Below are 27,806 nucleotides of genomic sequence, written 5' to 3'. Positions count from 1 at the left end.
GTCCTCATCTCCAACCTGAGAATACCCTTTAAAAAGTCTCTAGACTTTCCCCACTATATTTACAGAGGATGCTACCTCTAAATTTCAATGGCAGAGAGCTGTATAATTAACTTTTTCGTGTCTTCTTTGGAATGTCCTGCTTCAGGGTTTTACTTTGAGAAAAAGAGACAAGGACTGCTTTAAAAAAAACCAAGCAAAATAACCCCAGTTTGGCAACTATTCTGTACATAAATTTTTTAAAGAAATTTAAGCTAGATGTCTTTAGAGAAGTGTTATGAAGTTATGAAATAATTGTCTACGACTCGTGTCTTCCATGTGTCTACCTTAGTTCTGTTATTAGTCCTTTCCGCAAAGCAAACTCAAGTGTGTCGACAGGTGACCGGGAGCTATCCTTTCAGCACCACAGTGATATCTACCTTAGAAATGGATGAAACATTAATGGGTGCAAATGTTTTCTTATCAAAGAGTCACTTCTTGCTCATATGCACCATTAATTATGAATGTCTGACAAGGAGATAGTGGAACAGAGCCAGTGGATTGAGAACAGCATCAGCTTTAAATATTCCATATTTTCATTTATCTTAAAGGAAAATAGGAAAAATAGTTTCTGGGAGAACCAGCAACAGAGTGACTAAATACTATTCTAAATTATGTTTAATATGTTTTTACATTTCCTGAAGCTATCAATAATAATTTTATTTAAAATCTGATAAATAATAACCTTGGTCATATATTTTTACTCTGAGGTTGCTCTTTAAGCACACACTGCAAATGTATATGTTTTATGAACATACACAAACTATGAAGTTTTCTATTAATTTTTCGGTTTGTCATATTCTGTCATGACTATTATATCTATGTAACACTTGTCATGGATGCAATGTGAGAAATTGAATACCCACACATTTTACTAAGTAACAGCTAGGACTTACACATATGACATCTGATCCAAACCAAACCTTTGGCACTACTTCAGCTTTTATTTGAATTGATAATGAGTGAGAATTTCAGAAATGGTCAAATAATGAGTTTGGGAGTGGGGGTAGAGTGCCATAAATAACATGTAAAAATATGTGGCAAAAGTTCTAATCAAAATGATATCAAAATGAAAAATTGAAGTCAGTATTGGCACAAACTGTAATAGATGTTCATCCTGTTCCACATAATAGGTGTTTTCCTGAACATTTGCAGTTTAGTGTCAATTATGATAAAGAGCATCACATAAAGTAATACATTAATAAAGTTTGCCATTTAATAAATATTGTAATGGGACAATTTGTAAAGCAAATCATTACTCTTTATTTTATGTAAATGCAGTGTTTTATGTCATCTGAAAATAAAGTATACCAAACGAGGGGAAAAATATATATATATGCTGAATACCCACTATGTGCCAGTCAGTCTTCCAGGTATTTCACATATGCTATTTCATTCACTTTTTATGTTGCAGTTGACAAGAGATGTTCAAAGTGGTTAACTGGGCACATAGAGTAGTGAGTTTACATTTTAGAAATAGTATATTACATGGTAAATTGAGTTCATAGTATAACTTTTCCGTAACTTGGAGATGCTTTTGCATTCAAGATCCCGAAAATGTGTCATTAAAACAGACTTAACATGCAGGTGGTGATAGAAACATAACATTCCATTATTAAATACCAACTTGTCAACTGAATCTCAGTGATAAAATCTAAAAAGGTCTATCTGTGCTGAGTCAGAAAGAAACCGTTTCCCCACCCCACCCTCCCGCCAAATCTCTGTAGTTCTCATTATGTTAAACAATCTTTCACTACCCTCTATGAAGTGTCCTCTATATAAGAGTGGAAATCCCTAAAGCCATAAAGTTAGAGAAACACAAATATGAGGCTTGATTTGCAATTTTATCTTTTCCACAAATCAGGAACAAGCAGCTGGGTATAAATGTTGGGAAAGTGAAAATTTGAATCTGTATGATTAGCTATAACCATTTTCATTGAGGGAGCCTGAAGATGCCAAGTTAACGAAGCCTTTGTGCATTGTTCCCTCTCCGTGGCTTAATGATGTACACATTTAATCAGGCATCTCCAATTGTTTAAATCACCCACTTTATGTTATGAGGCTAATATCTACCTAACTGATGTTTCATAAGCACAATATTAGCTATGAAAATTTCCACTTTCATATCAATATTGGTGATATATATAAAAGTAGAAAACAAAAGAACTCTGTTATCAAATATATTGGGAGCCTACCAGTCTCAAAGTCTTCTACCTGCGTATGAATATAAATGGAGTACTATTTATCTGGTGATTCTCCCTCTTGTACATCTTCCCATAATTCCAGTGAAAGTGATGTAACTTCTCTCACCTATCTTATCTTTACTAAACCTCTCCTTGAAAATTGCTTCCTATATCAGTTCACTCGACATCAGTATTTTGTCAACGAAGATGCAAGTTGTAGAATATGACATCATAGGAATTTAAATTCTGCCTTCCCTGAAGTGGTGCTTATTAGTGGTCAGCTGGAAGGTTTCCCTAAACTCATAGGCTTGGCATGAATCCTTCTTTCTTTCTGAACCTCCTCTCTGTATTTCCTTCCAATTCTGCTCTTACCTGATACATAATCAAGGAACTTTAAATTCGAAAGGGCCTCAATTACATTTTTTGAAGAGGTTTATGTTTAATTCTGTAAAGCATGAGTGTTATCATCCTGGCAATAGTACTTTTATTTGGGAGAGATACCCACTTTCCAAGTTTTATCTGCCTTTCTCCACTTCCCTGTGCCTCCTCTCTCTTTTCCTTTTTCTCCCTTATTCTCTCAGCCTTTCTGTCCACCACCATTCCCATTTTGTCTCCCCACCTTTCTCTGTCTCTGTCTCTGTTTCTCTCTCTCTCTCTCTCTCTCACACACACATATACACAGAGAAGAATCTTCATTTTCCTTCTTGAGGTTTTACACGCACATTCTATATTATACAATGTTGGCAGATGAACTGTAATCTTTTCATCTTTCTGAAGCAGCTTAGACCATCCTCCTTGCAGTGAGGTTTTGCTGCCATCAACTCCTTTGTCAATTGACTTCCTTGACAAATGTTGTTGCCAACCTATTAGAGAAACCCTTTTACATGTGACATCCCTAGTAAATTGGAGAAGGATCACTGGGCTGGGCTTCTACAGGAGACTGGGTGATAATCCTTCCCTACGTGAACATCTGTTTGCTTTTCTTCTTTGTTATGTGAAAGATTGATTCTGTATCAAAGCATAGAAAATTCACACTTATCTCTTTCTCATTTTGGTCCATAAGAAAATATGCATCTGTATGCATAAATGATTTAAAACGATGTGAGTTGTACTTTATTTTTAAACGTAGTGCTATTTCTAGCATCTAAGTATCCAACTTAAAAGTATTTAAACTTAGAAGCACATTGACTCCTGGGTCTTATAAATACAATTCCAACTTGAGTCTTGAGAGTTTGCAAAGGATCTTTGCTGTCGGATACAGTTGGTGTCCCTATATAAGCCATTGTGGTTGGTAGCAGTGTGGCACGCTCGAATGCTTAGTAGCTATGACCACAGATATTTATTTCTCACTTTCTTCCTAATTTAGTACCTTTGGACACACAGTTCCAGTGGTATTGCATTATCAGAAGCAGAGCCCCAGTGCAATGATGAGCATTACTGGAAAGCGGCATGTTCATTTAATTACTCTAAATCCATTGTATATATTTTTTGAAATAAAGCCATGTGTATTGTAAATTTTTGTCTTCCACTGTGCCTAGTGCATGCTGTTAGGCATATAATAGAAGTTTAATAAACAGGATTCAAATTTTCGACATTATATAAGTAGTTTCTGACTATTTATAGTCAGAAGGAGTGTTAAATATCATAATATTGATTTTTGAACTTATCTTTAAGGAAAACAAGAGGAAATTATCATTGTGTGAATTAAATCATTATAATTATAATGCAATCATTACACCAAAAAATAATAAAATGTTACCCATCCCTTATATTAAGAACTTATTAAAATCATAAATTAAAATACCAATATGTTATTTTTCCCCCAAAATAATACTCTGGATTGCTCATTTTTCATCAGTGTTAACTCAACTGCTATTTACTGTCATCAGTTAAGACTTTGAAATACTAAGGGAAATAGCTTTCCTTATCTCTGTATGTGACCTACAATTTTAGCCAATACCCAGAAATGCAGGTAATATTCTTGCTTCCTCTTCCATACCATCCTTCTTCTGTCACCATTATCAACTAGAACTGACAAAGATTTCTGCACTTCTCTAGAAGAAATCCCTCTGATTTTTTGCCACAACTTTGCTTTTAAGAGATGAAGACTTTTCCACACCCTGGTCTTGTTATATGTAAGGTAGTGTTCAATCCAGGGGCATAAACCAAAGCCTTAAAGAAATCTTCTATGGCGCCCTTAGAGACCCATTGGTATCAGCTCTTTCTATTTGAATAAATATGTGAGAGACCTCCTTGTGCACTTGGGTCATTGATTTGAGGACCTGAAACAAGGTTAATATGACACCAGTAGAATGGACAAGAGGGTGGATGGGGTAGGATGAAGTTGGAGGCAGAACACAAAGTCTCTTGTCCTCTTCTCTCCTGGTGCTATTGGTTCCAGCAGGTTCCATATTGCTTCTACCAGTGGTTCAAAGAGTAGTGAATAACCTTCTTAAACACCTCTCATGTAATCTGTGATCACCATTTACTCCTAATTAGTGAGCTTGTTCTTTCTTAAGCTTGTCCTAGGTCTCCAGAGTGCTGATCCTTAGTTTTTTTCCCTCTGAACAAGATGCCTTCAAATGTATTTCTATAAGCAGAACCATGTCTTATCCCTGTGTCAGTAAATCGTCCTCAACTCAGTCATTCAGAATCTAATTCTCCAGCAAAACATGTCTTCTTTGCCTAGGAATTCTAGTTACCTGAAAGGCCAGCTCCTCTTAGTTCTGTATATATTAAAACCACCAAACAAACAAGAGGATGTTAGAAACGAGGTTGTAGAGGTTTCTTGACGAAAACAGTTTTCCCTTCCTTTTTGTCAAGAAATTGAGATGAGGGAGAGAGAAATGATTTATGCTTGGAAAAATCAGAGACAGAGAATCAAGACTGAAAATAGGACTCTGAGTTTGAGAGTTGTGTTACAAACTATAAATATGCATGGTAATTTCTGTAAGAAAATGAGTATAGGGAAAATTAGGGAATCATATGAAAAAAGTTTGATGAAAACAAATATATTGCCATTCTTTATCTATATGCAAGTAAGTGTGTTTCCTTTTTGAATACTCTTCATTTGTTTGGTTTTCCACTCTTCCTAAACAGGAATGCTGTGCAGTTCATTTTTCTAACAAGACTGTTTCTATCATAAAGCAAATTAAAGCCAAATGAACCTGGTAATTTTTGTACATTTACTAGCAAATGAAAATAATAGGGATGCGATTTATCTACACTGTAGAGGCACAAAATCAGAATTATTTTTCATAATACTAACGCATATGTGATTTAAATGATGAAAGTTTCTCTTGTTTTATATCATCTCATTTAACTTTTTTAGATAGAGACTTTTGCTATTTTTTTCCTCTTTCTTCCCACCTACATTTTTTAATAGATCATTTATGTATGAGAAAATATCATCAGGCATCTACCAGGTCTTTAATACTGATACTTCATTATGACCCTCTTATTGATCAAATCCACTACAGAGGAATTTTTGTCCCTTTTTCTCTTTACCCTTAACTTATACCAGAGACCAACTACAGCTCTGTGTAACAATCCAGTTTGTGATTCCCTCTTGGTTTCACCCATAGAAGCTTGTGGTTGGAATGTACAAACCGGATGTTAGAGAATTCCACAGAATCCCTTTGTATATTTGGTCCTATCTGAAGTCTGGTTCCTAACGCCTTGTACCTCACTTTCTGAATCAGGATTCCATTTTGATTAACTCTAGCATTCTTGCTCTTTCATCTTGGCTTTAACTTCTAGTTAATCTGTCCTTGTCTTTTCCTTTCCTTGGAGGGGCATTCTAAACTTTTGAAACCTTTAAGAGAGCCAAAACTTTTTTGGTGGACTAGTCTTTCCCCAAAGCCAGAATGGCCACACTGAGAAGCTACTTTTCTTCCTCAATACTATGTCTGTCTTTTGGATTCTAGGATAATGATATATTGCTCAATTGCATTCAGTTAATCTAACATTTATTGAGCATCTATTGTGTGCCAGGAATTGTGCTAGATGTTGTAGGTAGGTGAACGATATCAATCAGTTGAATCCTCACAAATGACATAATGGGAAAATAAACATAGCAAAAGAAAATGTCATCAAAATATGGTCAGGTTTTGTTTTGTTTTGTTTGTTTGATAGAGGAAAACAGGGTAATATGCAGGAGGAAAGACATTTAACTATATCTCATGGTTTGAGAAATGACTTCTTAAAAGATGACTCCTGAGCTGATGTGAGGTAGGTTAAAAAATATGAACATACAGGCAGAAAAACTGCATGAGTAAAGACCCAATGGTGTGGAAAGCACGGTTATGTTTAGGAAAATACAAGTTTATACAAAAGGAAATGAAGGGTTAAAAGTTAGTTCAGGGAGAGTCCTATAATGCTGTGTCAGCATATAGAGTCTTTATTCTCCAGGTGAAGAAGATTATTAAAGGGATAATCAAGGCGTAGTAGAGTAAGATTTGCATTTTAGATAGAGCTTTTGCCTATAAAAAAAAGGCTATCCCAAAGGTTTACCAGGTCTGGAAGCAGTTAAACTGCTTGGAGTTTATAGAAATTGTCCAATTAAGAGATGATAAACCTTGACACTAGCATGATGGGAAAGGGGCTAAAGGAAGAGAGACAGTGTTCAAAATAGCTAGATTGACAAGACAGGTTAAGTGTGGGAAATTGAGGAAAGAGGTGTCCAAGGTGCTTTCCAAGTAACTGTCTCCTTTGCCTGAGATGCTGCTAGGTTTATGATACCAAGTGGATTGGCCGTGTCCATTCTCCTCCAGATCAGCTTACCCCATCTCCACCCTCAGTGCCAGGGAGCTTCCCTGTAAAGCTTCTTCAGGCTTTACTGCCTGCTTCTTCAGACTCCCTTGCCCTTTAACCTGTCGTGAGTTTGACTAATAGGAGGCACTAGCAGAAGATTACTGGTAGGAGAGAGAAATTGGAGGCCTTATTCCTCCAGTGTCCACCCTCACTGGACCCTGATAGGCAATAGTTTCATTCCCTCTTCCAATCCTGGAGTCAGCCCCTCTTTCAAGGTCAAGTTCTGGCCAAGTTCCAGAAACACCATCCTCCCCTGGTCCCTTTAGGGAAATAGCTTCTCGCTGCTGCTCATCCCTGGGTGCTTTATCATCCCTATTTAGCATCATTATTCCTGCTCTACGCCTTAATTAACAATCTCTTGATTAAACTCCATAGAATTTCCCCTGAGTGTCCTGCTGGGACCTCCACTGCTATAGTACATGACGAGGTTAGTGGAGGACTTCTCGAGTTTGAAGTGCCTAAAAAAAGCAGGTACTTAGATATGAGTCTGATGTCTGGGGGGAGAGACCAGGCCTGGAGATGTGAATGGGGATGTCCCAGCAGAGGGCAAAGGAGAGAAGAGCAACGGGTGGGAGGAGGGGGAAACTTGAGGAGCATCAACATTTAATAAGGAACCTTAGAAGATGAAGAAGGAACAGCCAGAGAGGTATAAGAATCAAGGAAACCCAAGGTCTAGGAAATTTCAAGTGGGAGGGATTGGCCAACAGCATCAAATGCAATGGAGTGGTCCTGTAAACTAAGGTCTGGGAAATCTTTGGTAGGCTGTTGGTCTCTTAGAGCTTAGGGAGGGTAGTGTGCTTCAGGGAGTTGAAGAGTTAAGAACTGGCCACTTCTGTGTTAACAGGGTAGGCATTGCTGGGTCAGAGAGACCTGATTTCAATCTCAGCTCTCTGGGCTGTGCCTCTTAACAGCAGCAGGATGTGAGGGAAATTATTTCACCTCTCTGGGGTCCCTATGGTGATAGGCTATATTTATCTCAGAGCATTATTGTCAGGAATAAGTGAGATAATGACCATAAGTAATTTAAACAGTGCCTAGAGTACAGCAAGCACTCAATAAGTGTTGTGTCCAAAAACAAAAAGAGAAGGAAAGAAATAGAACAGTAAAAATAGCCAAAGCAAAATGAAAGAAGAAGAACAATTTAAAATGTGTCTAGGGCAGCATCTTCCCAAGTGTACTCCATGGAACATCAGAGACTTAAAATGTTAACAGATGTTATTAAAAATAGACACTTTTGGGGCTTCCTAGGTGGCACAGTGGTTAAGAATCCACCTGTGAATTCAGGGGACATGAGTTCGATCCCTGCTCCAGGAAGATCCCACATGCCGCGGAGCAACTAAACCCGTGTGCCACAACTATTGAGCCTGCACTTTAGAGCCTGTGAGCCATGAGTCACAACTATTGAGCCCATGTGCTGCAACTATTGAAGCCCACGTACCTAGGGCCCGTGCTTCGCAACAAGAGAAGCCATGGCAATGAGGGGCTTGCGCACCACAATGAAGAGTAGCCCCTACTCACTGCAACTAAAGAAAGCCCACGCACAGCAAAAAAGACCCAACACAGACAATAAAATAAATAAATAAATAAATAGATAGACAAATAAATAAATAAATGGCACAAGCCTTAAAAAAAAAAAGACATTTCTGCTCTGACATGAATTTGGGAAGTAATCTGTTTAACTTTGTTTAAACTAGTATCAATTCATTTATTATTTTTTGTATCAGGATTTCTTAGAACCTTTACTATGTTAATATGTATTGTGCTTCTAGAAGGAAGATGTAATGTGTAGCATTCCCAAGTATGAGTGCAGAATTCTTTTCCTAAAAATGATTCATGGAAATAGTGAACACACTCCAAGAAACAATACACACGTACACTAGACAATTTTTTCTTTATTTCTCTCTTTTCTTAATGGGAAAATTAACCTTAATGATAAGGAAAACATAGCAGTAAGATCAATCATAGTCTAAATCTCAGAATCTGAAGAATTTGAATAAAGGATAGCAACTATTCCCTACTTTCTTTTCAAAGATTGATGTTCAACTCTCTTGGAAGAAAAAATGCACATATTTTCCTTATTTTATGGGTTGTGCTAACTTTGGATTTGGTAACTATACATACAAAAATTCTTTGGCTTTTGACTATTAAAAAGATAGATGTTAATTTAACACTATTTTCAAATATGATTGTCTTAATATATGACTTCAGAGAACAACATATTTTGTTCAGTATATTTCGTTGAATCTAAAACTATTCTTTAAAAAGATCATCTAGTTCAATACTTAAGCTGGTACTTAGATCTTGTCTCTAATATTACTTCCAATTGGTTATAAATGGTGAAATTACTGTCAGCTGAGATATGGCTGTTCTACTTTTGGACGGTCGTTTTGTTGTTCAGGTTCGTTTGGTGTTGAGATGAACTATTTCTGGTTGTCCCTTTCACACATTACTTCTATCTCTGCTTCATTTTAGTATGGCACTAGGTTGTGAATGTTCCTGCTTTCTTCCATGTTATGAAGAAGTGCTTGCCAACACACTTGACAGTTTATAAAGATAAAATGTGACAAGCTTGTCATCTCTCTGTCCTGTCCTCAACCCTCCATCATACCACTTTAAGCTGTTTATACCAGCCCAAGATTTGTGGCTGGTGCCTTTTTTTCTCTTTCATGGCCACGGTAGCCAGTTGAGCAGAAGACAATTCTCATTCTTCCCAAAGGCATTCCATGATGAACCATGGTAAGAGGTCAAGAGTTCCAGTCTCTGCTCAAAGGGCAGTTCCTCAACATGTCTTTCCCAAACAGCCAACTTAAAATCAGCTCATCACTCTAAAATTTTACCACTTTTACCCAGGTTTATTTTTTTCAGAGGGTGTATCACTCACTACATGACACTATATTGGATCTTTATTATTACTTACCTCCTCTATTGGAATGCTTGTAGGTTCCATGAAAGCAACACCTTTATCCTTTTTGTTCACTGCTGTATCCCCAGCTGCTGGAAGATCACCTGGCCCAGGGTAGATGCTCAGTAAGTATTTGTTGAATAAATACTGAATGACTACATGGGGTGAGAAAGGTCAAACAGGAGTTATGGGACAGACTCAAGACAGAGGAAGAGCAGGTTGCAAGAGTGCAAGTTCAGGGAATGGAGCCAATGCACAGTGAAATGAACTAGGAGAGAGAGAGTCCATCAGGCAGGCAGTGCTGACTGAGGCTCGGGGAGAGAGGGGAGTCAGGGAGAAAATCTGGAGATGCTATTTTATTGGTCTTGTGGAGGAAGCAGAGGTTTTATTAACACAAGTGAAAAGGAAGTCTTTTAGACATCAAGGTAAGGTTCTTCACGCATTTTTCTCCATCCTATTGTATTGTCAGAATAAACCACTGACAACGACGTGTGCTCAAGCAATAGATGGGTTCCCCTGTGTGGCAAATTCTCATCTTTAATGAAGTAAAAACTCAGCTTTCCTGATCACTTATTCTCTATTTTCTTCATTGACTGTGCATAAAATTTAACTTCTAAACAAAGTAGTTTTGGGGTTTTTCAAGTCTAAAAATGTGTTCTTTTCTTGGCTCTACAATTTGAGAATATCAAAGACAAAAATTATTTTTTACATAATGTTTTTTCTTTATTTTTCTCTTACCATCCATTTTTAATGTACTCAGATTGGCTCTAGACCTCTAAAGACATTTCCAGAAACTCATATGACTGACTGATGCTCTGATGATCATTGTTATTTTTCTTCAATAATGAAAACTTATGAGTCCCTTTAGTCCTTAAAATGATATATTTTATTTTTAAGTGCACGTTAGTACCTCATAGAAATTTTAAAAATGGATTTTAGAAAATGAATGTCTTTTCTTGTATAGGATTCCAACAGGTAATTTTATACAGAAACAAATGGTAATGTTTGTACTCAACTAAATACTAGATAACACATATCTTATTATCCAAACATGGACAAACAGGCTGATTAAATTAATGTTGTAGACATTAAAAACATTTATATACACCAAAAACCTGGATTATCAAGATTTTCAAATGACTGAAACAAAAAATGTATGCATAAAACAAATGCTGTTACTTACACCATTTCCCTAGAGAATTGAAAGGTATTACATTGTCTTGTAATATACTAATTAATATCCATTGTCTACTCCTGCATTGGTAAAGTATGGAAGTTTGGGTTAGTTGTAACTTTTCCTCTATGACTTTAATTTTCTTTTTGTTTGTTGATAAATCAGGATCTCCTCCAGAGTCAAAAATAGAGGGAAAATTGTGATCAGATTATTTGTACACACACATAAATGGCTAAAAGGAGGTTTTCCCCATGAACCTATGATAAGGAGAAGTGCACCTGGAGAGTATAAAAATAATATTGATAATTCTGCAATTAATAGCTTTTTTTAAGTTTAACAATTTTTTTTTTAGTATTAAAACAAAATTTCTGGAGATCTCCAAGAACACATTTATATGAGTCTCGTTCTGTCTCTGTGCGGTGCTTCAGAATTAGGCTGTGTCATACATTATCCTTCTCTCAGATAAACCAGGAATTTCCTATTTAAGTCAAGTTGGTGGTCCAGAAAATAGATATTCTAGTAATATTGCTTTGGGATATCTATTTACTTTGATGTTGTGCTGAAAACTAAAGTGTAACCCTAAAAATGGGAGTGTGCTTGACAAATACCACAAAGCATAACCATCATTTTTACAATAAGGGCCAAAAGCATTACCACAAGATATACCTTATTTCTTGGATGTACTTAAAATTCCTAGATTTTATCTAGGAAGAAAAAATGACTTTTAAAGTTTCTGAATGTTAATTTGATTAATAAGGTGAATAATAAAAAGCCAAGGGAATTGTATAATGTCTGTAATATATTATTAAACAGTGAGCCATGTGGTCCTCCCTTAAAGGATTTTAGAAAAAGCTAGGTTATTATAGTTATTTACATATAAAGATAGTGATGAGATGTGGCCGAGTTTCTTTTGCATCGTCATGGGAACTTTCTTCCACAGTTTCCCTTAAATTATACTTTTTTAATTAGTCTCTCAGAAATAACTATAGGCCTCATTCAAAATGGACAGGTACTTGGGATTTGTAATATGAAGATTCTGGTATTATCAAAACTGTGCTAAAATGATTGCAAGGACTTAAAATTAAGTATTATGAACTTAATCCTGAAAACTTAGCTAATCAGTTGCTTCTTTTTAATTAGGTAAAACTGTTAAATCTGCTAAAAATCAGCCCCCTTTTAGAGGTACTCCAGGTTCTTTCCTTGAATTTATTTTTTGTCTATTTGCAACTGACAAAAGACAACTGTATTTTTAAGTCTTTTTTTTTCTTCATCTGATTGTTGCCACATCTTTTTATTTATTTTTTGAAGGCTAATTGGAAACCTGATGAGACTATTTCTATTGAAATTCTTGTTGCTATGTTGAGGTCTCCAATTAGCCTTTTTACCATGTGGTTTCTTGTGGTTCTGAAGCAGGGAGTTCTTAATTTGAAATCTTAAAGTCTAAATCAGGTGTGCATCACCAAATGTAAGAATTTTATAATGAATTAAACATTTGAAAACGAACACATGTTCACTGTGGAAAATATATAAAATACAACAGGCAGAAAAGGAAGAAAGGAGTCATTCCTACACATTCAATTCTAAAATAACTACCATCTGGGGATATATCATTCCAAATTTTTTTCCTATGTCTGTGTATCTGAGTGGGTATGTTAAAAAAAACCCAAAATAGTATCAAATTGTACTACTATTTTAGCATGCTCTTTTCACTTAGATGTATTATAATTCTTTTTCAGGACCTGAGCATTTTCAGTGCTCTTCAATTTACGAATTAAGCTCGGGGTCTGAGGTTCAATTACATTCAATTCCCAATTGTATTTGCAGCAGTGAAGGACACGGATGATCATAGGTATTGGTTATAATCATGAAATTTTGGAGCTCATCACCTATATGTGTGCTTCCCATTAGGGTGACCACTTCAGAATTAGTCTCAGAAAAACTTCAGAGACTATATTGACAGGCATTTATTTTCCATTTCTCCGCAGCTAAATATCATGTATTAAAAAAAAAAAAAACTTAAGCATATAGGCTCTGTAGTCAAAAAGATACAGGATTGCATTTTGGCTGTGCTCTTCTAGCTGGATGATATTTGCTAATGTACTGACCTCTTGACTGAAGACACAAACTATAGGGACTGCCCAGATCACCATTCCTCCAGTGGCCGAGTTTGCCATTTTCTCCAACACCTGCCATCCTTTGAGGAAAACTCCCTTTTGATCTTTATGGTTGGAAAGGGTCCTACTTGACCTTAATACTCTGGACAGTGATCAGTCAAGGGATGAACCCTAACCTAAGTTAAGCCCATTTGGGGACTGCACCTGACCACTGTCTTTGAGATTGGCAAGTGGTCTAAGCCAAACCTATCAGAATCCATCCCTGCAATTACTTCCAAACTGGCAACAGTGGGAAAGAGTACACACCTCTCCTGAGCTAAGACACAGGAGCTAAGTCATGAGCCTGGAGGCTGTCCCCAATCATAAAACTCACTCATAAAAAGAAACAGAGTCTAGCAGAAAAGGAGGTAGAAACAGTAGAGACTTCAGCAAGACCATCTTTCATTGCACAAAGACTATCTCACTTCTCAGACTCTAGAATCACTCCACTGGTACTCAGAGAAATTACCAAACAGCAATCTACAAAAATGCAATTCTAGCATAGTCAAGCAGGCATAGAAATGCTTGGAATCTTTAAGAAATCTGAACCTTGTACACCTGAAACTAACACAACATTGTAAATCAACTATGTCTTCTGTATCTTCTAATTAACTATCTTTTTATTTTCAATAAAAAAAGAAATTTGAATCAGAGTGATTATATAATTCATCATACCAACTGGGGCACTTCCAAGACTGAAGGGATCATTATGCTAGGACAGCAGACATAAATCGGCCTGTTCTGGGAAAAACAGGACAGATGGTTACTCCTTCTTGAATGTACTAACAAACATGTTTGATGCAGTACGGAATCACTAGCTCCTCACCCATGTCATCCATCTCTGAAAACTTCTGCTCCAAACAAGATGAGTTGGCTGTGTAAGAGGAATTTTAATTATCTTCAGCAAAAAACTAAAGCTTGTGCAGGAATATTTATAGTAGTTTTGTACTACCCAAACACTGAAAATAACCAAAATGCCCTTCAATAGGTGAATGGTTAAACAGACAGTGGTATTTCTGTACCACGTGATATTATTACTCAGCAACAAAAAGGAATAACTTGTTGAAACACACAGCAACTTGAATGAACCACAAGGAAATTATGCTGAGTGAAAAAAGTCAATTTCAAAAGGTTGCATACTGTAATATTCAATTTATATAACATCCTAACAACAACAAAATTATGGAGATGGAGAACAAATTCATTGTTGCCAAGGATTAGGGATTGGATGGGGTGGAGGAGGAAGTGTACTTGACTATGAAGGGGTAGCGTGAGGAAGCCTTGTAATAATAGAACAGTTGTGTATGTTGATTGTTGTGGTATTTACATGAAGTTATACATGTGATCAGAATGTGTAGATCTACACATACACACACAGATGAGCACATAATCACTTGTGGAATCTCAGTAAATTCTACGGATTGTACCAATGTCAATTTTATAGTTTGGATATTTCCTTGTTTGGGATGTTTTCTTGTTTTGATATGCAAAGTCTCAACATTGGAGCAGGGAGGTTGAAGGGTGCATGGGACCTGCCTGCACATTTTTTTGCAACCTCCTATAAATCTATAATTTTCTCAAAAAATGATTAAAATAACTGTTATATCTTCGTCTCTCTCTCTCTTTTTTTTTTTTTGGTGCCTGGCACTCTGCTAAGTATTTTAACTGACTAATTGACAGATACAGCCTCTTTCTGTCTCTGAAAGATAGTAATTACACTTGCAGGGAAAATAAAGTTATCTAAGCACATGTGAAAAAAATCAGGAAAATACACAAGGACCCCAATAAAACATTATTAGCTGCAACCTCAAATGCATTATGAGAAAGACTACATATTGAACTATGTTCTTATGAGATTTATCTATTGAATTCTGGAAAGGACCAGATATTAAGGCATTCCCAATCCCATACCACTAATGTTAACATTTTTATAACTCTTTGGAGAATCAGTTAAATATGGAGTCACGGAAATTACCATTTGGGGAGGTTAGGACAAAATACTTTGATTGATGAGATAATGTCATTCTTACATTCTTTTAGCAATTATTAAATAACATATCTAAAAATAATATAAATGAATTAGAATGAAATAGAATGTTATAAGAGGAGCTTAGGGGGCTTGAGTAAAACAGGGGAGATGAATGGAATATATATGAAGGTGAATAGATGTTTAAATATTCCAACCAGTGAATCATCAAACATGTATTAAATTGGACATATAAGGAAAGTGCTGTGTTCCTCATTTTTAAGAGTGTAAAACAAAGTTATACCCTTAGGAAGTCTGTAAGATAAGGGAAAATAACATGAACATGTTACATATGAAAGGGCTATATGTATACGACTAACTACTATAAGAGAAGCCTGAAGTAGTAATACACTAACTTGCAAAGGAATGAGACAGACAACTCTATCCAGTCAAGTGCCTTTCCCTTTAGATAAGAGAGAATGCACTTAGGCTTGAGGGAGCACTGGTTTCCTGAAGGAAGACAAATTTTGATCTGAACCTTGTCTGTTGCAAATCAGAGAGACAGACTGGGTTAAAGAAAATATTCCAGGTGGGAGAAACAGAGGAACAAAAGTAGGAATGTGAGAAAATAGAAGTCCTGTTTAGGAAGGTTGAGTAAAAGCAGGGAGAATGGATTCGAGTTGGAAGCGAGGTGGTTTTGCCCTGTCATGAACTTCTATTCATAACCTTCTGTTCAATAGTGCTACAAAGGCAAACATTAAAATGAGCTTTAGCTCTGCAGTGGTGTGCAGAAAAAAAGATGATCATACCTCATTTTAGCTTTAATTGCTTTTATAATTCTGAATTTGCTGTTAAATGCAAATGCTTAATTCTAAATACATGTGCTCTGTCTTAATTAGATAAAATAATCCTCTGTTGCTTGGGTAGTTCAGTAAATTAGTCCCTAGGCTTAAACTCCCCTGGATCATGTTGTTTATGCATTAATCTCTATGCACTCTTAGAGATAAATAGAAAATAAATGGAATTTTTTTCAGAGACAAGTTGTAACTGTCAGCATACCTTCAAATGTATATCCTCTGCGTGTGACTAAAAAATTGTCATGTTTATTATAGTGATTATTATTCACAGGTATATTACCCCATACATGTAAAATTTCTTCTATAGTTTTATACTTTATTTAAAACTATGCGTGGAAATCACATTTTGCTAGCCAAAACTAAATAAAGGATCTAAATCTCTCTGTCATGTCCATAAGCATCCTACCAGCTCAGCAATCAATGAATTATCAACAGTCCCACATTTGTATGTAAGGTATATCCCAAAGGAAACAACCAATGCAAGTGTCTTGGGCAGAAATCAGAAGTCCTTCCAAACCTCACTGCCTTATTGAGAATGATGGTAATGATACTGTCAATCACTACCATTCACCTGGAGGCTGCTGTTCAGAGAGCATCCTTATATAATCCCGAGCATCATCACCACCACTTCAATCAGGGAAACTGAGTTTCAGAGAGGTACCTAAGCAATTAAGAATGAAACCCTTGGGACTTCCCTGGCGGTCCAGTGGTTAAGTCTCCAGGCTTCCACTGCAGGGGGCACGGGTTCGATCCCTGCTTGGAGAACTAAGATCCCACATGCTGTGCAGTGTCGCAAAAAAAAAAAGAAAGAAAGAAAAGAAGAAGAATGAAACTTTTGTTTGACCATAGAACCTTTGTACATTATACCATATTGCTTAGTGTAAAAACTCTGGCATGGCTTCTATTTCCCCATTCACTAGCTTACAGCCTCTGCTTCTTCCTCTTCCTCTAGAAGTATCCTGAGACACAGGCGACTGAATCCGTTTCTAAGTCCTTGGTGGGGACTGCCATTTGGAGAGAAGTGGGGTACGGGGTAGTCCTGGAAACAATTGATTCCTGGTCAACCAAAATTTTTCCTGCAGTTTCTCCTTTCCATTAGTCAGTGAGTCCGTGAGTCACATGTTCCCAGACCGAGGCCTACTGACAGTCAAAGGATGCCTGCAAATTCACAAGTGTCAGGTTTATGCTTTTGTTTATCACCTTCTTCAGTTTAATGGATCTATGGCGTCTGCGCTTTGTTAGATAATTGCACAGAGCTGAAAAGAGTGGAATGTGCTGATGTGGAGAGCCCGGGTTTCAGTTTTTGTACATCCAGAGCTTTCAGAGCCAATGCTATACGCACGAGGGAAAATTTCTGCCCTGGCTTTAGAAGCCTGCCTGGGCTGGTGTGACTTGCTGCTTTATGTGACATGTACACGTCAGACAAGCTTTGCCCTCCATGAAAGATACCACCTGGACAAAAACAATTTTAACACTAATGTCTTCCTTTTGATTGCATTAGATTTGCAAATTAAACAGATTAATGGCAGTGTTCTGTGTTCCTCTCAGCTCTTCTGTTTAATACTCTTATCTGACAAAGTGTAAACAGAAGACATAATTAATTACTCATAACTTGCATGTCAAGTTGAATAAAAAATTACCTCCCCAAGAGGCCCATTATTACATATCTGACTGTTCTGCGAAATTAGTTTTGCCAAGACAAAGCCTACCTAAAGATAAGAGTTTTGTTTGTTTTTCTAGCCTTTTTATTTAATTTCCTAGAGTATCTGAAAAAAGATATGGAAGAACAACATTAACTGTTAACATAATTTTAAGGAGCTTACTTCATTTGCCCAAGGGTATTTTTCTTTTAAAAGAATTTTTTGTGTTTGTTCATGAGATACTAAACCCTCCATATGAAAGTTATAAAAATGACGATGCCTCTATAGAAGGAAGGTCCCAGAATATGATTATTACCCTTCTGGAATATGTCCTGCTGAGAAAATTATTAGCCACGTAGACTATGCCATACCATCCCCTCCATAAATTGTCTGTAACTTGAGCCAGGAAATGTACTACAATGACTAAAAAAAAAATAGAATAACTGTTCAGCCATTTCTTCTGCTTCATCTGTCTAGAGTTGATCTGAATGAAATGATGTTTCTGCTTTAACTGGAGAGCTCAGCATTTCATATTTAGCTCTCAATCTGTTACATGATAAATTTTGAAGGAACAAACTGCTCATGACAAAATGTGCTGCACTGTTATTAAAGGTGTATTGCCTTTATAGAGTTCTGTCACTCTGAAGCAAAATGATGGCTGGGAAGAAATTTTGAATGAGCATATTTTCCAAGTTTTAATAGCTATTTAATAATGTGTAGTATATGCCTCGGGTTAGAGAAAACCAAATATTTGAGGAAAAACGTGGGAGTTATCATTAAAACAAGGCAGCATAGAGAAAAGATAACTTGCCCACAATCACTTAGTCATGTCACCTCCCTGCAAAAATGAGACTCATAATTACTTCTACCTCCCGAGATTACAGTGCAGCTCAAATGAGATAATCTGTGAAAGCACTTTGACTGTAAAGCACAATTTAAATGTAAAATATTATCTTATTAAAAATAATTGCATCCCCTGTCTCATTTGCTCTGGTATAGAGGTGTTTTCTTTTCCCATATTTATGTGTAACTGTCCATGTGTATAGAGTATACCATGAAGGGCTATAATTAATACTGTAATACATTCTTTTTCTTCTTAAAAAGTAAAGTTTGCCATACCCAAGTTAACTTTGGCTTTCCTATAATCATGGCTTGATAATATAAAATTTATTAAATGTTTATATCTAATGGCAAAATATGTTCACATTAACTCTACCTCTTATCTACTGATCAGATCGTTCCCATAAAAAAAATGATTTTCACCTGACTTCATGATAAAATGTTGTCAAGCATTCTGTTCATACAGTGTTTCTGTCTATGATCATTGATCATCTTTCATACTGTATGTGTTTAACAATATGGGATTGACATTCACACACTGCTACATTTAAAATGGATAAACAACAAGGACCTACTGTATAGCATTGGGAACTCTGCTTAATATTATGTAACAACCTAAATGGAAAAACGTATAACTGAATCAATTTGCTATAAATCTGAAACTATCACAACATTTTTAATTGATTATAATCCAATATAAAATAAAAAGTTAAAAAAAATTCATTCTTTTGATGAACATTTATTGAGCAGCAATTGTATGCTAAATATTGTGCTAAGCATTCTGTCTCCTTGGGTTTCACTCATCTGTAGGTATAAATGGGTTCATATTTACAATCATAACTCCAATTATAAAGGGCACATGAGGCATCTGCCTTCCTCCTACAAAGTACTCCCTCGGCATTTCTCAGGCTATCTAATGGGGCATTAGCCATGGGACCCCAGTTCTTCTGGGTACCACCTCTGTCCTTCCAGGCCCTACGTTTCCCTATTAGACTTCCCCACTCCACCAGGTACTACCCTTGGCAACCCCAACACCTTCCCTGATGCACTCAAAAATATGGGAAAAGAATCTAAAAAGGAGTGGATATTGTATATGTATAACTGATTCACTTTGCTGTACACCTGAAACTAACACGACATTATAAATCAACTATACTCCAATAAAAATTTTTAAAAAAAGAAAAAATATTTCCATTCCTTTGATAGCTAAGACTTTCTTACTGGGTCAAGCATGTGTTCTTTGTTTTGTTTTGTTTATCCCCTTGGAGCGTGTCAGCTGTAAGCCAATGGATTTCTGGAATTCCTGTCCCACTAATTCTTCAAACATGTGTGATTTCCATTTAGACAGAAGCTTGGATCTCCTTCCCCAAACCCCATCACATAAACAGTAGCAAAAACTACTTATCTAATTTATCTTCCTCTTATTTACCTTGTCCACTTTCTAGTCGAGCTGAATAAACTAGTGGACGGTGAAATAATCAAATGCTTAGTAGCAAGCTGGAAGATTAAAAAAAAAATGAAGGCGACATAACTGCAAAGAAAGAAAAAAGCCTGTGTTAAATGCATTCTGTGTTATGATCTTTATAAAAGTTTGACATCTTAATTGAACGTAAAAATAGATACAAGGTCAAAATTTATTTATATTTAATACTCTGTCTCAGGTATTTATAAATTCCTCAGTTGTTGAGATATTAAAAATTACTAAAAGCTCTATTTATCCCGAGTATTTGTATTTTACATTAGATGTCCAAAATAAGTAGACATTTTACATGAATTCACAATTAATATCATAAAAAGAAGCCTTATTGTTTTTATGAACATATTCTAATTTAAAGCATTTTTATGTGAGTCTACCGAATCATTATCATGTCCTGACAAACAGAGAAGATAAATATAGAGAGCAGGCTTTAAGTCTTGAAAAAAAGGGAAATAATAAGAAGTTTACATCATTTCAAAATTTCCACTTTTAAACATTGTTAATGTTAAAAATCCCAGAATTACAGGAAGGCGGGTACTATGTCATACTGTGAGCATCATGCTTGCTGATTACATCATTTTCAGAATGATCAGTGAGCATAATCAAATGGCTCAAAAATACATTTATTTGGAAATTTAAGTTCAAAGAGCAGATCATCTTCAAGTAATGTGATGTATTTCACAAACATGGCACTGAGTTTTTAGAGTATGCTTTCCCAAAGGGTTACCAAATTCTAGTAGACCTCCAACACAAGTCTTAGAAAAGTGAGATATATACAAATAAATCAATGAAAATAATATCAATTTCTTCCTAACTCAGTAACTTAAGATTAATAAAACATGTTAAAGATTAATAAACCACATGTGAAAGCGAATATGGTATATGTTGTTGAAATGGTTCCATATTATAAATTAAAACTTCTATATGTGATCTTTCAGATCATATAAAATTCATATAATATTTCCTTAGTGAAATTTTCAGACTACTATATAGAAAAAAATGTGTTTTAAGTTTGCGATTTCATGGCTCTTTTCATATGCTGATCTCAGTTCAATATCAAGTCTCTCTCTTTTCACAAACCATCTGGGAGATTGACAAGTTGCATCTCACCAGATGGCTTAACATACCAACCTTTCACTTCCATGGCACCATACCTTCGTGATAAATCCTGGAATGCTTTGCTACAGTGTTCTTGCTCAGGAAGCATTCCATAGCTCATGACTTCAAGGTTCATCACTGCCCACTTCATTTCCTAAGGTTGAAATTGGATATGATTTCCATTGGGTGCTACACAATTCGAGGGCACACAGGATTAAAATGATTCTCCTATCAGCCTATCTTTCTACCATTTCTCTTCTTACCCCATCTCTCTCTCTCTCTCTACTCTCTAGTCTATACTTTTATTACTACTACACTTTATATAGAGACAGTCCTTTCTTCTTTCTTCCTTTCTTTTTCTTCTCATATATAAATCATTGGAATATATACATTAAAGCATCAGAGAGTAACTACACAGTTTTGAGCTTTGTGTGGGGGATAATATCTTCCTGAATCTGGCATGCAGCTTGTTTATTTCTTGTAACAAGAAATTTAATTGCCTGTGTCGATTATTTTATAGGATGACTACATATTTAAAAGTTATTGCCTGGGAAGAGCCTCTCAAGGGCTTTCTGTCTTCCTTTTGTGTTTATAAATATCAGGGAGGCACTAGAGAATTCATGAAGGACAAGGACATGGAAAGAGGTCTTTATGTTTTCCAGTTTAGAACCCCTCTCATGAGTTTTAAAACTTCCTCCAGCTATTTAGTTTTTAAGAACAAAGTGTGAATCAGAAACTTATACAAATATGATAGGTCTCATTGCTCTGATGCTTGGGCATCTTTCTTTTTAGTATATTGAATTCTAGCTTCTAAAGTTTTGCTTTCTTCTCTTTTTCCTTTTTCTTTTTTTCTGGACTTTTAGGCTTTAGTGCCTCTGTGTTCTCTGACAAACGTATGAACTGCCCATATCCTCAAATCCATGTTCTGAATGTCAAGCCTGACTACCTGCTAAGTTTTTCTTCTCATTGAGCAGTAACTGGCTGTTGTAAATGTACTAGCACTAAAAGCAAACCCTATCATACAGAACTTTGCCTCCAGGAATTTTATTTCATATCTCCTTTTTGCTTAACTTTTCAAAGTACTGTCTTATGTGTTATTTTACTTCTCCCATGTCATGCCCAACTTGGATATGATGAGAGTACACTTGCATCATTTTTATACGTGGAGGTTTGCTTCTCTATCAGATGCAAAATCATAGGAAATCGTCCCAAGCTTGCCTGAGACAGAAAGAGCTTGAGGGGCCCTCAGCTCAACCCAATCTGATATTGATCCCAGACAAGTTGAATGTTTCCCTCAGGTGTGATTGTGCAGAGTAGAAGAACATTAGCCAACATTTTCTAGGAATCTTGCATATTCTCTTTGTTGTGGAGAAAAAGAGAAATAAGATAATGAATGAAAGAGGAATGTCTTGATGTAGTAAGAATAGATTTCTTTCAGCGTGGGGGTTGGGGAACTACCACCAATTCAGTTGGTCAAAGGATAATGGAATTGAACAAGATGAAAATCTGTTATCTCACCCCCCTATTTAAAACATACAAATGGCTTTCCATAGTTCTCTGGAGGAAATACATGCTCCTTTATAAGCTTAGCCTCCCTTCTTGATCTGGTTTATGACTGCTCCTCTGGTATCACTTCTTTTCCCATTCCTCACTTTTTACGCTGTAGTCATTCTGAACTTTTCTCAGTTCCTCAACCTTCATACTCATTCTCACCACCCTTCAGTCCTTTGTCCATGCCATTTTCTCTGCCTGGAAAATTCCTTTCTCCCACACCCTCCCCTTAAGTCAACAAGCACATATTCATACTCCAGGTCTCATCCAAGAGGTCCCTTCATCCAAAGACCATTCCTGACCCTCTTTCCTTGTGAACCAGTAGACTTGTTTAAATTTTTCCCTCCTCCCTAGAACTCTTCTCCACTCCATCCCTCTGTGTCCATCTGGAAAAGTCCTGTTTATTCCTCAAGACACAACTTAGAATCTCTTCTTCTTTGAAACCATCGCAGGCGCATTTCAAATGTGATAGATGTCTTCCTCCTTCATGCATCACTGTAACTTGAAGATAGATATATCTTCATATCATTGGTTTAATTACATTGGAGTGGCAATATTTGTCAATGTGTTTGTGTTTCTGACCAGAATGTAATATTAACCTTTAGGGGAAAAAGCTTGTCTTAGAGTATAATATGCCTTTATTATCATTGCATCCCAGAGTCTGTTCTTTCCTATCTGTACTTCCTGTGGGTGTAATTACTGTAATTACCTATCACTCAATTATTCTGTAAGCCTTGCAAGGGAGGGGCCATGTTTTATTTACCACTCTTTACCACATTCCACAAAACTTGGCACATATAGACATTCTAATACTTCTAGAATAAAAGTATGAGTTTGTAGTAAATTCATACAAATAATAAATCTTCCTGTAATAAGGAAAGAGCAAGAGACTCGTGATGGCTTTATGTAGCCTTTGCTAACAACGTTTATGATTTATGGTAAATCAGAGATTGTAAAAAGATTAACTTAGTCTGCTTGGTTATAATTCATTTGTATGTTTCCATGAAGCGCAAAGATCTAGAAAACGTAATATCTAGAATTTGTTTAAAAAGTTATAGCAAATAAATCAGATAGGAATATCAAATTGTCTAATATATCCATGGCTCTATAAAATTGCCTAATATACCCAAAAGACCTAAATAATATTGTCATTTGCATACATTTATTTTGTCACTCGATATACTATTTACTGATCACTTAAAATATATTAGGCTTACAGAGATGGACCTAGAGATTATCCTATTGAATAAAATAAGTCAGAGAAAGACAAATATCATATGACATGCTTTGCTTATATGTGGAATCTTAAAAAAGGGTACAAATGAACTTATCTACAAAACAGAAATAGAGTTACAGATATAGAAAACAAACATGATTTGCAGGGGATAAGGCGGAGGGGAGGGATAAACTGGGAGGCTGGGATTGGCATATACACACTAATACACACTACTATATATAGAATAGGTAACTAATAAAGACTTACTGTATAGCACAGGGAACTCTACTCAATACTCTGTAATGACCTATATGGGAAAAGAACCTAAAAAAAGAGTGGATACATGTATATATATAACTGATACACTTTTCTGTACAGCAGAAACTAACACAACATTGTAAATCAACTGTATTGCTTTAAAAATTTTTAAAAATATGCTAGGCTCTTTTAAGGGGCACCAAGTATGTCTACACCCTAACCTTGGAATCTATAAATACGTTACCTTATATGACAAAGGAGACTTTTCAGGTGTAATTAAGATTAAAGACCCTACAATACTGAGACTATCCTGGAATTCCAGTGGGGATAAATCTAATCACATGAATCCTTAAAATTGGAAGAAGGTAGTGGAAGAATAGCTCAGGGTGCACTCAGAGAGAATCTGCCATTGCTGGCTTTGAAGATGAAGGAAGTCAGGCACAACTTGAGGTGTACTGCTAGACTCTACAATCTGGGGACAGTCCTCAGCTGACAGTCAGGAAAGAAATAAGAGCCTCTGTCCTACAAATGCAAGCAATTGAATTCTGTCATCAACCTGAATGAGCAGAAAGCTTTTCTCCTAGAACCTCCAGAAAGGAAGTCCTGCCAATACCTTGATTTTATCCCTGTGATACACAAAGCAGATTTCTAATCTACAGAATTATAAGATAATAAATTTGTGTTGTTTTAAGTTGCTATATTTGTAGAAATCTGTTATATCAGCAATAATTAAGATATAGCTTTAATTGCAGTCTCTTTTTCCAGGATTCTTGAAGACCACAGAAGAGTCTGGTCAGAAAAACAGATCTGTGGACAGATAAGGCCAATTTAGTGTAATTAAACCTATTATAGGAATACGTAAGTTTAATGCTTCACAGAACAATGATGGAATTAAGGAAGGAGGAAATTCTATTTGGAGTGGGATCACGGAAAGTTTCAAAGAAGAGACAATTCTAAGATTGGTCTTTAAGTGATAAATACTAGTTTTCCAATTGGCTGGATGGATAGTGCACCAGTTGGTAAGACATTAGTCAAAGAAGGGGTGCAGTTTGAGATGGAGTTAATAGATGGGTGACATCATACAAGATATTTTTGGATGGATAATGTGAAAAGATTTGCACTTTAGAAAGTTTACTCCAGCAGCAATATATAGAATAAAGAATAGAGAAGGGGCGAGTCTGTATTCAGGGAGATTGCTACAATATTCTTAGCAAGAAAGGATGAAGTCTCTGCTTCATACCCGCTACCATTTGCCAGAAGTTTATATGTGTCAGCAGCTATGCCAACTCTTTACATATATAATCTAATTTAATTCCCATTAGTCAGTCCTGGTGAAGTAGATGTCATCTCCATTTCATAGATTAGGAAATTAAGCTTAGACAGCCACACCTTCCAAAATGATGTGCTCCCCAAAGAGGTAACAAAAATGGGATCTCAGCTCAGGTGTTAATGAGGTTAGAACCTGCAAATCCAGTCCATTCTGCACAGCAGGAGCAGGGGACCAAAGAGGATAAGATGAAGAAATGTAATTGGTAAAATCAACAAGGCTTAGACTGAGTAGATGTGATAATAAGAGAGAAGTTAGGGTTTACTACCAATTTTCTGACTGGAATTAGTAGATTAAAAATGGCACTGTTAACTAGTAGAAATTTTCTGAGTCAGGGGCAAGGTGAGATAAAAGTTAAGTTTTGGATGAATTTAAAGTGTAAATGGGATATCCAAGTAGAGATGTCTAGAAGCCACTTAGATGTGTTTAGAACTAGGACATGGATTGAAAGTCACCTACCTACAGGTAACTTTCACAGACTAGAATATTGCATATGAAAATCTTGGAGAAATTTCCTGCTTCTAAAGAATAATGTATGAGTCTATCCTTAACTCTGCTCTAAATGAAATTCTCACAGGAGGCTGGAAGGCAGCTCAGCCTCACTCAGTGTGCTGACTGCTAGACTGGGGCCACTAGCAGAATGGCTGATGACCGAGTGTGCCCTGCCTGGCAGGGCCAGAGCCCTGTTCCCATGGTCTTCCACGTGGTTCTGTTGCATTGCCAACCAGTGTGAATGTAAGCTTTTTCCTTTAGACCACATTTTTACACCTTAATGAACATATAGACTTCCCACCCCACACCCAGTTAGCTGCATATCTGTTAATTTGCAGACTGACGGCTCAGCCAAGGGAACAGCGAAGGCCGGTTTTGTAAAGAATTTGTTAAATCTGGTTTGACTTTGCTAGCGGAAAATGAAAGAAATTTAAGGCCACACCGCTCCCTGTTCCCTGACCAAAATCTTTTAAATGAAATCATTGCCTTCACATATTCTGATACAGGATTTCTTGAAACTGCCTGGTGACTTCATTAGAGGGAGAAGCAGCCACTAACTGCAAAAGACTACCTCTGTTGTACCAGACACACAAGAAGAGATTTTCACGATTGCAGAGCTATTTATACACAGCCAACTTCTGTCCTCAGTTCACACACACACACACACAACTCCCATTGATATCAATGGAGGCTACAGACATGTGGCTGGAACAAAACTTGGCCCACAGAGCTGCAAGTCTTGGCATTCTTTTGCTCACTATGACAACTTCAGCCCTGGATCCCTTAGCATATGAGATTTTAGAGGACAGTTCTTGATTTCTTTTATTCTATTTCCCCCATGATCATGGCCTTGAGATACAAAAAGGAAACTTAAGAAACTCTTGGCAGCAATGGGTTCCTTGCAGAGAAAAAACTGTGTGAGGGACTTGGAGAAACTGTGACCTTCCAAGTGCCTGGCTTCAGAAACTTAACAAAATAACTTCATTAAGTGTTGTAGTCCCCAAGGTACAGACTAATGGTCTGGCTTCAGAGTCACTCTGGAAATAAAAGCAAAGATGTCTTGAAACAACTTTCGAACACATCTTTGTGAATTAAATTGACAAATTTCTTGTAATTAAATTTTTGTAAATTACATTCTCAAGTCCAGCATTTAATTTACAAATGACATATTCCAATAAATATTTGAAACCTGTCATGACTATATATCTTATATTCTTTCTTGTAGGAATTGTTCTTTCTCTAGTCCAAGTGATTCTGGTGGGACTGTCAGTAAGATTATGCCTCCACTCTAAGGTTACATGTCAGGCTGGGCAATCAGGTATCCAATCCTCTTGCACAAAAAAATTGTCAGAAGTGGGCACATGAACCAAGGAGAGAGGATCATGTTATGCTATTTTAAAGGTTATAGGAGAATTCCTTGGTGGTCCAGTGGCTAGGACTCCGAACTTCCACTACAGGAGACCCGAGTTTAATCCCTGGTCAGGGAACTAAGATCCCACAAGCCATGTGGCAACAGTCAAAATTTAAAAAAAAAAAAAAAAAGTTAAATAAGAGAAAATAAAGATTATAGGGGCATAGGGAAACTGAGACTCTCTGAGATCTGGAAATGAAAAGATACAAAAACATTTAGCTCCCTGGGCTAGTTTTCTACCACTTAGAGAAAACTTGACACATAATGAAGCCAACAAAGAGGAAAGTAAAGATATTAAAGAAAAAAAACCCCACATATTTGATGATACCATCTAAGTACCTGGATCCAGCCATGCCTCACTGGATTTCCATAATATGAAAGAAAACAAGCCCCTCTTATACTTAAACTGGTTT

The 27,806-nt window shown here is 36.4% G+C and overlaps 1 protein-coding gene across 2 annotated transcripts in view; it reads left to right on the top strand.

Moving 5' to 3' along the window:
* Positions 1-27,806, top strand: part of PTPRO (protein tyrosine phosphatase receptor type O) — a 239,788-nt gene that overhangs the window by 769 nt on the left and 211,213 nt on the right. The window lies entirely within an intron of this gene.

Source organism: Hippopotamus amphibius, chromosome 12 (assembly GCF_030028045.1).
Source record: "Hippopotamus amphibius kiboko isolate mHipAmp2 chromosome 12, mHipAmp2.hap2, whole genome shotgun sequence".
Taxonomy (NCBI): Eukaryota; Metazoa; Chordata; class Mammalia; order Artiodactyla; family Hippopotamidae; genus Hippopotamus; species Hippopotamus amphibius.
Note: the sequence above shows the minus strand (reverse complement) of the source record. Positions and strands in the feature narration are given on the sequence as shown.